Source organism: Rhinoderma darwinii, chromosome 2, assembly GCF_050947455.1.
Source record: "Rhinoderma darwinii isolate aRhiDar2 chromosome 2, aRhiDar2.hap1, whole genome shotgun sequence".
NCBI classification, from domain to species: Eukaryota; Metazoa; Chordata; class Amphibia; order Anura; family Rhinodermatidae; genus Rhinoderma; species Rhinoderma darwinii.
Genome location: NC_134688.1, coordinates 117,744,213 through 117,757,521, shown reverse-complemented (window position 1 = coordinate 117,757,521; position 13,309 = coordinate 117,744,213). Strand labels below are relative to the sequence as shown.

Here is a 13,309-nt window from a genome sequence, read left to right as displayed (position 1 = left end):
TCCCTGCGGCGCACAGGGCGTATCGACCCCGTGTGAACTCCGCCTGAGGCCTTATTCACACGGACGTGTCCGTTTTGCACGCGCAAAAACGCAGCGTTTTGTGCGCGCAAAATGTCAGTGTGGCATCAGCATATGGTGCGTGGCTGCGTGATTTTCGCGCAGCCGGCATCATTGTGACACTCTGTTTACAAACAGAAAAGCACGTGTGCTGAGCGCGATTTGCACGCACCCATTGACTTCTATGGGTGCGTGCTGCGTGAAACACGGGCAAGTATAGGATATGTCGTGAGTTTTAGGAAGAGCACATACTCTGCGTGAAATTCACTGACAGTCTGAACGGCCCCATTCACTTACATAGATCCATGCGACGCGCGTGAAAATTACGCGCTGAGCACGGACGTATAACACGTTCGTGTGAATAAGGCCTTACAGTTAAGTTCCCTCTCCCCCAAGAAAAAATAATAATGAATCCCTTCCGCCACACATAGCATTCACAGCCAAGTCCCACCATCCCCCACATATAGCATTTGACACAAAATCCCCTCCCCCACATATAGCATTCACAGCCAAGTCCCACCCTCCCCACATATAGCATATGACAAAAAAATTGCCTCCCCCACACATACCATTCACAGCCAAGTCTCACCCTCCCCACAAAAACATTTTTTTGACTGAATCAATAGCATAATCGACTGCGCTATTGATTCCGTCACAAAAACGGAAACCTGCTGGAATGGTGACAAACGGAAACCATTAGCAATGTTTCCATCACCATTGATATCAATGGTGATTCAAACGGAAGCTAAGGTTTCCGTTTGACTTTCCGTTGAGGGGTTCACCCGACGGAAACCTCCGACGGAACCCCCGAACGGAAAGCCAACTCGGATGTGAAACGGCCCTAAGGCCCCATGCACACGACCGTATTTTTCCCCCCCCGTAAATACTGGCGTAAATACGGGTCCTGTGTCACACGTTTTTAACCCGTAAATACGGGTCCGTTGTCATCCGGAAATGATGTCCCATGATCGCTCTCCGTTTCTTTTTCAAAAATTTAAATCCTCTGACGTCGCCTAGCAACGCTCCCGTAATTACAGGTGCACAGAAATAGCCACCCGTATGTGACTTGTATGGGCCTGCCCGTGCCGTAATTACGGCCTGAAATAGGAGATGTTCTATATTCTTCAACGGCCTGGGCACCTTCCCGTACGCAAACAGGAAGGTACCCATGGCCAATAGAAGTCTACGTGCGTTTTTACGGTCGTGTGCATGGGACCTAAGCCAGGGTTTCTAAGGAAGCAAGTTGAGCTGTTGGACAATGTGCTTGAGGCCAGTGGTGTAACTCGGAGCTCTGGGGCCTCATCGCAAAAGCTGTAAAAAGCCCCCACCTACCATGTGCGATTCATAATACTGGCCACTTCTCATGTGGCGGAGTAGCCTCTGGACTCCCTCAGGCTCCAGGTGCGACTGCAACCTCTGCCCCCCTATAGTTACGCCCCTGCACGAGGACTACTTCCCTTGCATAAAACTAGATTAGTTACTCTGGTTATGGACCAAACTCACATACCCCTGTCCCCTACCAATAATATAATTTAACTGATAAATTAGAAGATGCTTTTATCCTGTATTTCCCCTTTAATTGTGTGCAGGACCTATACAGGCTGCTGATCTTGAATACTATGGCTATACGTGCGGTAGTCTTATTCATGGATGAAGAATATGTAGCTAGATCTCTCTGGATGTAGGCATCATTTATAGATGAGATACATAATATATAACACATTTTCCCCCATCTGCATTGGGGGACCGAACTGAAACAGACAGTGTATTATAACATTGGAGCTGGTCTTGTGCTTTGTTAAATGACATTTATTTGCCGACTTCAAGTTCCCGTTTACTCTTTTTTATCCCCCAATGTAGAAGATTGATCATCTCAGCAGGTCATATCTATCTATTGGTTCTTTTGCCCATCTACACGTAACGATTTTTGCTATGATTGGACCTTTTTGGCTGGATTAGTGTGTGTGTGCCCAGCCTTAGCTATTTACACAATAAGAAAAAAAAAATATAAAGAGTGCCGTGTCAAACGCCATTCTTAAACTAATTTACATTGGTGGAAAGTGCACACCTCTTAATATATTTGACACGTCTATGCCTGCTGTGTGCAGGTGTAGATTTGCGCCATTTCTTATTATTAATTATGATAAATCTGTTGTTGCGTTGGAAGTCTCACCTTTTTGATGATGACTTCTTCTTCAAGTCTTTATTGCTTTATTAAGTATACGACTCATTGCAGGGTTTTCTTATTGCTGATTAAACATTATAAGCAGCATTAAATACTACACTATACACCCACCCACTCCTGCCATGCTCTAAAGCTCTGCACAATAAATATTCCTTTCTGATCCCCACATAAGTCGGTCAAATAGCTACCGCAGACTCAATACAGTAAGGCTGGGTTCACACGACCATGTTACGTCCGTAATGTACGGAACGTGTTTCGGCCGGAAGACCCGGACCGAACACAGTGCAGGGAGCCGGGCTCCTAGCATCATAGTGATGTACGACGCTAGGAGTCCCTGCCTCTGCGTGGAACTACTGTCCCGTACTGTGATCATGATTACAGTACGGGACAGTTGTCCTGCAGCGAGGCAGGGTCTCCTAGCATCGTACATCACTATGATGCTAGGAGCCCGGCTCCCTGCACTGTGTTCGGTCCGGGTCTTCCGGCCGAAATACGTTCCGTACATTACGGACGTAACATGGTCGTGTGAACCCAGCCTAAAAGGGATCATAAATGCAGCCCCTTTAGCTGCCATGAAGCCCATGGATAAGGGGTGCCACATGAGGTTGCACCTCTGCTCTATACCATCGTTACAATAATAACACATAATTGAGAGAGGAACACTGACTAGGTTTAAAAACACAAGAGGGTAGAGCAAACTAGTGCCTATCCCTCCTCTTACGATACCTTTGTAGGATAACATAAACCAACACCAGGGCTTTACTTATTTTAACCATGGAGCTCTCCACATTGGAGTCAAAATGGATTTTTGAGTTGTGTACCATTTGCTTTACACAACATTTCTACCACTTTGAGGGTGCAAAATATGTTTTACTGTGATACAAACAAGAATTAAAGAGGCTCTGTCACCACATTATAAGTGCCCTATCTCCTACATAAGGAGATCTGCACTATAATGTAGGTGACAGCAGTGCTTTTTATTTAAAAAAAACGATCTATTTTTACCACTTTATTAGCGTTTTTAGATTTATGCTAATGAGTTGCTTAATGCCCAAGTGGGCGTGTTTTTACTTTAGACCAAGTGGCCGTTGTACAGGGGAGTGCATGACGCTGACCAATCAGCGTCATGCACTCCTCTCCATTCATTTACACAGCGCATAGGGATCCTGTAGATCACTATGTGCTGTCTTATACTAACACATTAACAATACTGAAGTGTTTAGACAGTGAATAGACATTCCACGGGATGTCTATTCACTATCTCTGCACTTCGTTACTGTTTCTATGGTAGTTACAGCAGAGGAAGCGTGATCTCGTTGTAAACTGTCATTTACCGCGTAATCTCGTGAGATTACGCGTCCTCTGCTGTAACTACCACAGAGTAACGAAGTGCAGAGATTGTGAAGAGACATTCCGTGGAATGTCTATTCACTGTCTAAACACTTCAGTATTGTTAATGTGTTAGCATAAGACAGCACATAAGGATCTAACAGGATCCCTATGCGCTGTGTAAACGAATGGAGAGGAGTGAATGACGCTGATTGGTCAGCGTCATACACTCCCCTGTACAACGGCCACTTGGTCTAAAGTAAAAAGGCACCCACTTAGGCATTAAGCAACTCATTAGCATAAATCTAAAAACGCTAATAAAGTGGTGAAAATAGATCGTTTTTTTTAAATAAAAAGCACTGCTGTCACCTACATTATTGCGCCAATCTCCTTATGTAGGAGATAGGGCACTTATAATGTGGTGACAGAGCCTCTTTAAGACAAAGCGCAGATAAATTTATTGTGCATAAGTATTTACCCGCTGAAAGTTAATACTTTGTGGAGCGCCTTTTGCTGTAATTACAGATGCCAGTCTCTTTGGGTATATCGCTATTAGCTTACCACATCTAGACACTAGGTTTTTTGCCCATTTTTCCAGGCAAAACTGCTCCAACTCCTACAAGTTAGAAGGGTTGTATTGGTGTACAGCAGTCTACACGTCCTGCCACAGATTCTCAATTGGATTGAGGTCGGGACTTTGACTCGGCCATTACAAGACATTTACATGTTCCCCTTAAACCACTCCAATGTAGCTTTAGCAGTATGTTTATGGTCATTGTCCTGATGGCAGTTGAACCTCCGTCCAAGTCTCAAGCAGACGGAAACACATTTTCCTCAAGAATTGCCCTGTATTTACTGCCATCCATCCCACCTTCAATCATGAACAGTTTTCCAGTCCCTGCCGATGAAAAGCATCCAAAGAGCATAATGCTGCCACCACCATGATTTACTGTGGGAATGGTGTTGTTGGGGTAATGGGAAGTGTTGGGTTTGCGCCACACATAGTATTTCCCATGATGGCCAAAAAATTCAATTTTAGTCTCATCTAACCAGTGAACCTTCTGCCATGTGTTTGGGGAGTCTCCCACATGCTGCTTGTCAAACTTAAAACATGTTTCTTATGTTTTTCTTTAAGCAATGGCTTTTTTCTAGCCATTCTTCCTTACAGCCCCACTCTGTAGCATGTATGTTTGATATTGGTCCTATGGACCTATGGATACATCCATCTCGTGTTGTGGACCTTTGTAGCTTCTTTAGTGTTATTGTTGGCGTCCTTGTTGAATCTCTGATTAATGCCCTCCTTGCCCGGTCTGTGAGTTTTGGTGGGTCAGGTTTATAGTTGTCAGGATTATAGTTGTGCCATATTCTTTCCAGTTTGTTTTAATGTTATAATGAATTTAATGGTGCTCTGTGGAATGTTTAAAGTTTGGTATATTTTTTTATACAAGAAGGAGGAAAAAAAAAAACAGCAGCAAATGCTCACCCAGCATTCATTCTGAGATCTGTAGTTCCCCAATGGAGTGCAATTGGAAGGGGGGCTTGTAGGCAAACAAGAAATTCGATATTTCAAAGAAAATACGTTTTTCCTCAGCACATCAGCAAAATATGGTATAAAAAAAAGAGCTTTATTTTATCATCTTAAAAAGTCCATGTAGGACACAGGTAAGGCGTGTCACAGCTGTGACTGATGATGTGACTGATGATGTGACACTTTGTTCGCAGGGACCTTATTTAACTAATTATGTGACATCTGAAGGTAATTGGTTTGACCAGACCTTATTTAGGGGTTTTATAGCAAAGGGGTGAATACATTTGCACTTACAACTTTTCAGTTTTAATTTTATTTATTTTTTAAACAAGATTTTTTTAAAATTTTTATTTCATGCAATGTGATCTATATGGTCAGGTCCGTTACATAACATCAATAGGTTTTACCTGAATGTCACTGCCATCCAGTGTCCAAACAATATTGCCTTACATTGCCTAAATAGTAAAGGTCCCTGTGGTCTTAAGGTATGTTCACACGACAACGCAAAATACGTCTGAAATTACGGAGCCGTTTCCAGGAGTAAACAGATCCTGAATTTCAGACGTTTTTGCATGCACTCGCGTTTTTCGCGGCATCTTTTACGGACATAATTGGAGCTGTTTTTCAATGGAGTCAATGAAAAACGGCTCCTCCCAGGAAGTGTTCTGTACTTCTTTGATGCAGGCGTAATTTTATGAGCCGTCTTTTGACAGTGACGCGGAAAATTACAGCTCGTCTGCACAGAACATCGTAAGACCAATTGCAAGCAATGGGCAGATGTTTGCCGACATATTGGAGCAGTCTTTTCAGGTGTAATTCAAGGCGTAAAACGCCTCCATTACGTCTGAAAATAGGTCGTGTGCACATACCCTAAGGCAGTGAAGGAGTTATTGGGCACCTTAGGCTCTTTTACAAATCTATATGCAAAGATAAAGCTTGGTGGTACGGTCACATTACATATGATGTCAGGGATAAACAGCTATATTCAGATCTAACACCTTCTTTAATAGGATGGCGCTCTCGGCTTACAATCACGGTGGTAGTCATGGTGACGGATGTTGCTGTGACTTTCAGATTACAGATTGCATCCAGTGCCAATATGGTGGAAGCAGTAATCTAAGTAGACATCAGCACATTCTAAGGCTGGATTCACACGAGCATGTTCGGACGGAACGTATTTCGGCCGCAAGTCCCAGACCGAACACACTGCAGGGAACCAGGCTCTTAGCATCATAGTTAAGTACGAAGCTAGGAGTCCCTGTCTCTCCGTGGAACTACTGTCCCGTACTGAAAACATAATTACAGTACGGGACAGTTGTCCCACAGCGAGGCAGGGACTCTTAGTGTCGTACATAACTATGATGCTAGGAGCCCGGATCCCTGCAGTGTTTTCGGTCCGGGACTTGCGGCCGAAATACGTTCCGTCCTTTACGGACCGAACATGCTCGCGTGAATCCAGCCTTAGGCCTCATGAACTCGGCCGTGCCCATAATCACAGCCCGCGATTGTAGGCACAGCCGGCCACCAATGGCCGCAGGCTGCCGCCCACATTTTTGGCCCGTGCTCCCAGACAAAGTATGGAAGCACGGACCGTAAAAAACTAAAGATAGGACATGTCCTATGTTTTGCGGTACACTCCTATGGCCCGGACACCTTCACGTTAGTTAACAAGAAGGTGTCCGTGGACAATAGAAGTGAATGTGTTTGTAATTACGGTCCGCAATTACGGACGTTTTTTACGGGCCTACGTAAATGGACCAAGCGGGTACAGCTGGTGACATCACTGCCCAGTTTATGCCTGTCCACTCTGATGTGAAGGGGCAGAGGAGAAACCTGGGGAGAACAGAGACTAGGTGAGATTCTTTTTTATTTATTTATTTTTCACACCACCATCATGTTATCGACACCAATGAGGGCCCATAATGACCGTATACTCTTAGGAATTGGCAGTCGCTTTAACCTAAAATTTATGACATATCAAACAAAAACCTTAAAGTGTAGCTAAAAGTTTGACCAACTTCTGACATGTCATAGTGACATTATACTCATTTAAAGTCCATAACAAGGTTATGGTGGTTAAACTTCTCAAATATATTAAACCAAAAACGAATCAATTGGGAGCCTGAAAACCAGGAGAATTAGCATATATAAAACTATTTTTTATTAAGTTAAATCTCTTAAAAACAAAAGCATGAATATTACACAACATGTAAATGTAAATAATGACAGAAGACAGTGGTGTCAACAATGAAAATAGTACATCGCTATGTTTCATAAGCAGAGGTAAGTGAGCGTTTGGATTTTTGTCCACAGCATGGAAAAAAACATATTGAAGCGCAGAAACAGACCGACAGCACAGGTGTTGGCTAATATGGTGAAAAAGTCAGAACATAGGTCTGTAATAGACCAGTAGCCAAAATTGAGTATCAAAAACAACCTGAGAATAAGGGTATGTTCACACGCAGAGTCAAAAACGTCTCAAAATATGGAGCTGTTTTCAAGAGAAAACAGCTCCTGATTTTGAGAAGTTTTTTGTGCCACTCGCGATTTTCGCAGCGTTTTTTTTACGGCCATTTTTGGAGCTTCTTTCACTAGAGTCTAAGGAAAAGGGTTCAAAAAATGTCCCAAGAAGTGTCCTGCACTTCTTTTTCGCGGCCGTTTTTTTCGCCATTTTCCCATTGAAATCAATGGGCAGATGTTTGGAGGCGTTCTGCTTCCGATTTTTCGGCCGTTTACGGCCCGAAAAACAGCCAAAAATAGGCCGGGTGAACATACCCTAAGGGCATGCCCAGACGTGGCGGATTTCTTCCGCCACTGTCCGCATCAATGCCGCACAGAATCTGCGTTGCAGATTCTGTTGCGGCTTTGCCTAAAATGGGCATTAAATTGATGCGGACTAGCCGTTGCGTATTGACGGGAAGAGGGCTTCCCTTCTCTCTATCAGTGCAGGGTAGAGAGAAGGGACAGCCCTTTCCCTAATAAAAGTAAAAAGAAATTCATACTTACCCGGCCGTTGTCTTGGTGACGCGTCCCTCTTTCGCCATCCAGCCCGACCTCCCTGGATGACGCGGCAGTCCATGTGACCGCTGCAGCCCGTGATTGGCCTGTGATTGGCTGCAGCCGTCACTTGGACTGAAACGTCATCCTGGGAGGCTGGACTGGAGGAAGAAGCAGGGAGTTCTCGGTAAGTAGGAACTTCTATTTTTTTTACCGGTTGATGTATATTGTGATCGGAAGTCACTGTCCAGGGTGCTGAAACAGTTACTGCCGATCGCTTAACTCTTTCAGCACCCTGGACAGTGACTATTTACTGACGTCGCCTAGCAACGCTCCCGTAATTAGGGGTGCACACACACGTAGTCACCCGTAATTATGGGTGCACACACGTAGTCACCCGTAATTATGGGTGCACACACGTAGTCACCCGTAATTACGGGAGCCCCATTGACTTCCTCAGTCTGGCTGTAGACCTAGAAATACATAGGTCCAGCCAGAATGAAGAAATGTCATGTTAGTAAAACCAATACGCTCCGCAGCACACAACATCTACATAACATCTGCGAACTTCATTGCGGAATTTTGAATCTCCATTGAAGTTAATGGAGAAATTCCGCAATGAGTCCGCAATAAGTCCGCAACAACCATTGTATGCTGCGGACACCAAATTCCGCGCCGCAGCCTATGCTACGCAGCGGAATTGTCCGCAACGTGTAAACGAACACAACTAAAAAGCTGTGGAAGGCAATGGAGAAACGTGTACGCTGCGGATTTCCGCTGCGGACTGTCCGCAGCGGAATTCCAGAGCAATTCCGCTACGTCTGGTCATGCCCTAAATGTCATATCAAAGCACATGCAAAAGGTATCTATCTACTCAATCGGTCATAAAATATTATATATCTGCTAAAGGGTTCAAGATCATAGAAGGGAAGTAGTATATTGAATGGTAACTTTAACCCCTTAACGACCAGCCTATTTTAAACCTTAATGACCAAGGTATTTTTTACGTTTTTCCATCGTCGCATTCCAAGAACTCTAACTTTTTTATTTTTGCGTCGACATAGCTGTATAAGGTCTTGTTTTTTGCGGGACAAGTTGTATTTTTTAATAGCACCATTTTACGGGTACATATTATTTGTTGATTAACTTTTATTAACTTTTTTTTTGAGGGGGGGGATAGAAAAAAACCTGAAATTTCGCCACCCTTTTTTGCGACCTAAATCTACGCCGTTTAAAGTGTGGTATAAATAACACAATAACTTTATTCAGCGCGTTGTTACAATTGCAACGATACCAAATTTGTATAGATTTTGTATGTTTTACTACTTTTAGGCCTCATTTACACGAGCGTATTATACGCGCGTGCGACGCGCGTGCTTTTCACGCGTGTCGTACGCACCTATAATAGTCTATGGGGCTGTTTAGACGATGCGTGTATTTTGCGCTGCGTGAGTGCGTTGCGTAAAACTCACGACATGTTCTATATTCTTGCGTTTTTCACGCAACACGCACCCATTGACTTCAATGGGTGCGTGAAAACAACGCATGCCACACGGACGGTCCTGCGTTGCATGCGCGAAAAACACGCAAGAGCTGTTATGTCCATTCTAATTAGTCTATAAAGCTACACAAAGCTACTCCAAACCAGGAAGTGCCTGCCTTTCAAGTGCGAGGGGGCAAGTCTAGCCAGTGCCAGGAGAGTTGTGTGCGGATAGTTTGGAGTGTTTCACAGCCATATACTACAGCCATGCCGCGCGGGATGGATGTGGAGCGCCTCATACTTTTTGTCCAGGAGCATCCAGCGATATGGGATAACAGATGTGAGGAGTATTACAACAGGACGGTGAAGGAGGACGCATGGGAGTTGGTGGCCAAAAACCTCTTTGGGCAAGAGTGGGAGACAGGCCGAACCCGTGACCGCACTCGGTTGGGTGAGTACCTGGCATTTTCTGTCAATGCCTGTCATGCCTATCGAAAACCTGGGCCCAGTATGTGTATTGCGCTCATGAGCAGGAGAAACTTTGGTGGAGCAGGTGCTTCCCCACGTCCCACCGCATTGCCATTGCAGGGCCCTTCATTTTGTAGTGAGAGGTGCTAGTTCTGATGGCGTGTTATGTTTTTGTTACATACACCAGTCCAAGATATCAAGACACGGTGGCGGAGCTGCCGTGATCAATTCAGGCGAGAGATGGGTGACAAGGGACGCAGCGGAGATGGGGCATCTCGCAAACGGCCCTACATTTATACTAAGCAGCTGATGTTCCTGAAGGACATCATGGATATGCGCACGTAAGCATTTATGTCGTTGCATGAGTGTAATGTGTGTTTGGCCAGGTCCTGTCTGCCAACGTGTTGTTGTGGGCAATGTTAGATTTTGTACTCAGACTTTTTTTGCTCCTTGTAGAACCACCGACAATTTGGAGGACACAGCAGAGGAGACTGACGTGGGGGAGTCTGTGGCCGAACCCCCTGCTCCCAATATCCTGCCACCCAGCCCCGAGCCGACACCCCAGGAGCCCGCACCAGGCCAGTCAGAACGGCCGGTTGGCTCTCCAGCCCAGGAGCGGCCCGTGCGAGCCCGCAGTCGGCGTGTTCGTGCCCCACAGCCCTCCACATCTGCCCAGGTGGATACGCGGGTACTGGACTATCTGAGGCGAGCCGCAGAGGAGGATGGCAATGATGCCTTCGGCCGCAGCATTGTCCCCCTCCTACGCCTGGTGCCGATGGACCTTATGGGCCGTCTGCAGGCGTCGATCGTAACATTGATCGACGCTTGCAGACCGCCACACAATCCCCATATGTGTTTCACGGCAATAGAGCAGTGGCGAAATAATTACATGCCGCCACCCACGGCCCAGGTGCCTGGCCAATTTCACCCTGTTCCCCAGATGGCCCGTCCGCATCCATACATGCGCCCTATGGCTCCCCACTTCGCAGGGCCCACATTCCACCCACCACATCAGCACCACTATGCTGGCCAGGAACAACCTACCCAGCTCCAGGTCCAGCATAGTGGTGCTGAAATGCAGGCATATGCCTCCCCAGGCCAACACCTCTGAGTGTGTTGGTGCCAATATATTTGGACGGCACTGTTGTGTGTGGTGCAGGCCTGGCCACGTATGTTGTGGGATCATGTTTTTATTTTGTATTTCGTTACACCATGTTGGTGTCTAAGTTTTTGTCCCCAAAATTTGGGATTGGTCCGAATCCCTAAATAAAAAAAAATATGGTTAATGGTTTGATTTCGTTTTATTAATCATTTAGACCACACAACAGAAGGTTTGCCACACATTTCCTTAGCCTACACTCTCACACACTTCTGGCCTTTTGGACCAATGCATGGACATGTGATATGAGGTTTGAGTTAATCTCTCGGGGTTTGACATGGCTTGAAAGGGATTGCAAAGTTTAGGTCCTGCCATGGGCCCTGAAGCAAAATAAGTACACTTGCAATTGGACTTCCCTAACTGGAGTCCGCACAACAGGATATATGGGCAAAGTAAGTCGGCAACTGTGTAAAGTCCTGCTCCAACCCCGAGAGATATAAGCTCGCAACCCGCGTCAAGGGTCCTCATGTTTTGCAAGTCCCTACCCCAAGCCCAACCCACAAAAGAAACAAAACCAAAAATGCACACATCTCAGGTGGGTCGTGAAGCGTCAAAATAACATTCACCCCTTCACAGGTCATCAGCCCCCCACGGTGCTGGTCCAGATGGGCACTCAAAATATGCCGCCAAAGTATCACGAACTCGAAGGCCGGAGGAGACAGATCGCCCGAGAGGAATCACCGGGACATTGTCAGTGGTGTCTGCATGTGTTATGATATAGTCAGCATCAAAGTTTGCATCATTAATGCGGCAGAAGTTATGCAGAACTACACCCGCTTGGATAACACGTGTGACATTATGCATGGACAATTGCATTGTTGACAGAAAGACACGCCACCTGTTCGACATAATGCCAAAGGCACATTCCACACATCGCCGAGCTCTGCCCAGGCGGAGATTGAACATGCGCCTACGGTCATCCAAGCCCCTTCTTGCAAAGGGACGCATGACTTGCCTTGTGAGTGCAAACCCCTCATCTGCCACGATTACATACGGGATTGGGGGCCCGCTGGAGCCTGGGAGGATGGAGGGTTCCGGCAACCCCAGTCGCCTATTCACGAGTCGCTTCCCCATTCTTGATGTACGGAATATGCGTGCATCTGCCGAGCTTCCATACGAGCCAATGTCAACAATAGTGAAACAATAATTAGTGTCCGCCAAGGCTAACAATACCATCGAAAAATACTGCTTGTAGTTATAGTATTGCGAGCCACTGCGTGGGGGCTTTCTCACACGAATGTGTTTGCCGTCAAGGGCACCAATGCAATTTGGAAATTCAGTAGCTCTAAGAAATCCCTCTGATATGCTTAGCCACTGTTCTGTCGTGGGCTGAGGCATGACCGTGCTCTTTAAACTCTGCCACAACACGACACAGGTGGATGTGACAATGAACGAAATGGTGGTCACTCCCAAAAGAAATTCAAAATGCAACGAATGATAACTATTGCCTGTGGCCAGAAATCTAGAAAAGAAAGAGAAAGAAAAAGAAAGGAAGAACACATGTTAGTGGGGGGCTGGTGAAGCAGACAGCGGCATGGACTAAATTATAGCAGCTTCATACATACCTCAAGGTCACAAGCAGACGTTCCTCGGGCGAAATGCAGCGTCTCATGTTCGTATTCTGGAAGGTGAGACCAGAGCGAGTTTGCTCAAGCAGAAGGTCAAATGTGGCCACAGACATGCGGCAGAAGGATCTAAATTTGTCGGGATGCCGGCGTAAGTCCTCAAACAGGGTATGGAAATGCCCTTTTATTGTACGTTGGGCCACAAGTGGATGAACCCAAATGCGACTTCTTCCAGGCGTGTGGTGCTGCAGCATGTGTCGGCGCTGGCCAAACCGACGTGAGATCATCCAGAGAAGAAGCACACGCGCCAGTGCTGGCGAAGCCATAATAGTTGGGTGTCAAAGCGATTCCAATTTGAAGGGAAAAACAAACACTGTGGTTTCTGCAGAGGCGGAAATAAGCTTGCAAACAGATTTCTACCAGCAAGCAGGGGTTGGGCCAGCTGGCCTATTTGTAGGCGGGCGTCCCACTAATCCCCTCTGCGTTTTTTACGCGCGATGCAAACGCTAGTCGTGCGCGCGTTTAAAACGCAACAAGGCTG

The 13,309-nt window shown here is 46.0% G+C and overlaps 1 protein-coding gene across 3 annotated transcripts in view; it reads left to right on the top strand.

Moving 5' to 3' along the window:
- The window catches only part of CACNB3 (calcium voltage-gated channel auxiliary subunit beta 3), a 297,646-nt gene that overhangs the window by 127,167 nt on the left and 157,170 nt on the right, over positions 1-13,309 (top strand). The window lies entirely within an intron of this gene.